The 3278-nt window shown below is 30.8% G+C and overlaps 1 long non-coding RNA gene across 1 annotated transcript; it reads right to left on the bottom strand.

Moving 5' to 3' along the window:
* Positions 1 to 496: 496 nt before the first annotated feature.
* Positions 497 to 1460, bottom strand: LOC131928900 (uncharacterized). The gene is made up of 3 exons (XR_009383855.1): positions 1366 to 1460; positions 912 to 1050; positions 497 to 577 (listed from the first exon to the last, which is right to left on the bottom strand). It is a non-coding gene; the product is annotated as an uncharacterized LOC131928900 (long non-coding RNA).
* Positions 1461 to 3278: the final 1818 nt, after the last annotated feature.

The raw sequence follows: 3278 nt of genomic DNA on the forward strand, positions 1-3278 counted from the left end.
TCAATGATATATTTGCAGTATTTTAGAACTTATCTGTTTGTGATTGTTGATTATTTGCAATACACATAAATCGTAACCTTATAATCCAGAAAAACAGTAAATAATACAATCTATATTTATATAACCATTTATTTCTTTGCGTGCGTAGTTTGTTTCGAATACAAATTGAATATTTCGACGAAATATTAGTATTGCTTTTAAAAGCGCCTAATGTTTTACAGCTATTTCTCATTCTCATCTTCCCTGGCTGAAGTCCTTACGCAGTGATAAATGACCATGAATTTCTTGTACTTTCTGTAATTTTAACTTCACCCACATCATCTGCTATAAAATTTAAAAAACAAACACTGTTTATTATAAAAATATTTTTTTAAAATTATTAAAAATAAAAATCCTGTTTATTTAAAACCGTGGTAGCTAAAGTAAATTGTTAAAAGTTACCACACAATAATGTTATTGTTACCTGGTTTTCTGTTGATGCAATAGCAGAATACGGCGATCAGAAAGATAAGGATTAGTGCGCCACATACACTAATGGTGATTACAATCAGATATATCAATGAAGCGTGAAAGTGTGCTATTTGAATAAAACGTATGATTAACCAAAAGTTAGTATAATATTAAAATTTTCTTAAAGAAGCGAATAAAGTGTTCAAATAAGAATTCAAAAATATATACATTTCATGAAAATGTAATAATATATTTTAATAATTTAAATTTGTTTTTTACCTAATGCAAACAAGTTATATTGTCACATTTAAAATGCTCACTATACAGTACTAACACTTATTTAACCATAGAATCTATAGAGACACATACGTTACATCAATAGTAATGTTTTACGTTAACCACAAAAATAAAATATATTTATATCACACGGATCACAAAAAAGTGTTGAAGTAAAAACTGACTTTGTTTGCTGTCAAAACTTTTCTGACAAATAAATCTCATCTTGGCTTGAGCATGGTGTGTTGTCCATCCGACTGTTGTCATGGCAACCGTTTCGTTGGAGCCGGTTCTTGTAGAATTCCACCCAAAATACAACGGTGCCTAAAATTGTATATTTTTTGTCACAGCTAAGGCTAATGCTAAAAATAGATCGACAAATATAATATGTTAAAAACAGATGTTGATTTTTATGTTTGTTTTCATATTTAACTTATATTTTGAAATATACAGCTAAAATTTTATTTAAAATAAAACATTAAATAAACAAGTTTTGTAATTTTGTTAAAGCATAAAATACGGACTAAAACATATAAATATTTAAAAAAATAATTAACCTAAATAGAATACTTGTAATACTGACATTATTATAAAAACTAATATTTGTGAATGCAACTAAAATAAGGAAAACATTACAACCTGTAATGAGCCAACAAACTGAAACGACTCGGACATGTTGCGATACAACCCGATAAAAGCATCTGTGTTGGTTTTCAGAACATGTCATGTAATGATTTTTCTTCGTATCAATGTCAGTATTATAATGGTAAATGAAAAGTAATTGATTATTTATTAATCAATGCTACGAGTAATATAAGTAAGTATAATTGTTACGTTAAATTCTATATGTAACATGTGTTATAAATAATCATGCAAAAAAAAAAGAAAAATAATAGTTTAGTCACAATATATTTTTCAAAATGTTCAGTTAAAAATCAAAATCGTAACTAAATAAAAAGAAATGTTTTACTATTGCATCATTTTTAACGCTTAATTAATTAAAAAATAACTAAATTACGCGTGATGAAGTCGTCCATGGCTTGTTCCAAGATTTCAACCAGCCTCCCTCTGCTCATTGTTGGACCAAAAAAACTATTCTTACAAAACTCTTCCGCCTCTGTGAATGTTTTCTTTGGAAACAACTTGAGGCAAGTGTTGGAATTTTGGTGGTAAGAACTATTCTTGCAGCTATCTGTATTGAAAGTGAATTCATTGCTCTACATGCAAAAATAAACTTAGCATTTTATGTTTAGATTACGCTTGAGCTTAAATTTAAAATGAGAAGAAAAAAAATAAAATATTGTGAACTCTTGAGCAATATTTTCCCCTTCCACTCCCCATTCACTCCTCTAAATAAATTTTGTAAAATTCCTATAGAATGTATAAGTGTACCCCACGGAATTCTTAAATTCCCCCCCCCCCCCCGTGGTGTAGACAAATTTAGCCATATGTTTTTATTTAGGCTAAATCCACCACTCACACAGACTGTACATCTGGTTGTCCACCAGTCCAAACACCAGCTTCTCGTTTCTTGTTAAATTCTAAAATGTTTTGGATATTGGGCTTTTTTCTGCACATTTGGTCTGTTTAAGTACAAAATATATAAATTAGTTAAATTCTCAAATGTTTTGGACGTTGTGATTTAAAGAGCATATTTGGTCTGTTCAAATACAAAATATACATTTTAATTAAAAAGAATGATTACTGTCTGACTAAAACGATTACACTTACAGCATTCACTGTCCAGTATCGTGGTGATACAAAACTAGTTTGGCAGACGCCGTTCACTTGTTGTAGGTCCATGTATGGGAAGCAGGGGTCGTCTGTGTGGTTTGTGGGGGAAACGTCTAGAAACAAACATTTTATTTCCATTATAAATGTTGTCTTATCTTATACAAAACAGGAGGTAAAACACTATTGATACCACGATTTTCATATTTATTTTGCGTATTGAAATTATAATTAAAGAGTAGTAATACGTATTGGTAGTTCTTTGAGAAAACAATAATTGTTGTTAATTTTGCGTTATAGCAATAAATTTGGTTTTTTCTTTCTTTTTTTTTCACTAAATGGAAGATAACGTGCTTCGTTCTGCTTTTTAAAATGTTTTTTTTTCATTTATTCCACATTGGAACAGTTTTGATACAATTATGATAAATTCCGCAACCTATATATGGTGTCCTGTCAAAACGGCCCGAGACAAATCGGCCCCGCCAAAAAAAACCCGTCAAAATAGTCCAGTCAAAAGGGCCCCGACTTATTGGCTCCCGTCAAATGGGCTCCCGTTATATTGACTCGCGACATATGGTCTCCCGACAAATGAGCTACCGACATTTAGGCTCCCGACAAATGGACTCTCGACATATTGGCTACCCACAAAATGACTCCCTACATATGGGATCCAGACAAATGAATGGCATGACCACTATTGGCATAAAAGTAACCATTTTGTCCTACCTTCACTACTACTATAACCTCTTTTTAATGCCTGAATGAAATTGCTTTTCATAAAACAACATCAATTCACAAACAAATCAAGCTCTTAACAGCTT

This window comes from Physella acuta, unplaced genomic scaffold (assembly GCF_028476545.2).
Source record: "Physella acuta isolate Inbredline_101_S28 unplaced genomic scaffold, ASM2847654v3 ptg001563l, whole genome shotgun sequence".
Classification (NCBI taxonomy): Eukaryota; Metazoa; Mollusca; class Gastropoda; family Physidae; genus Physella; species Physella acuta.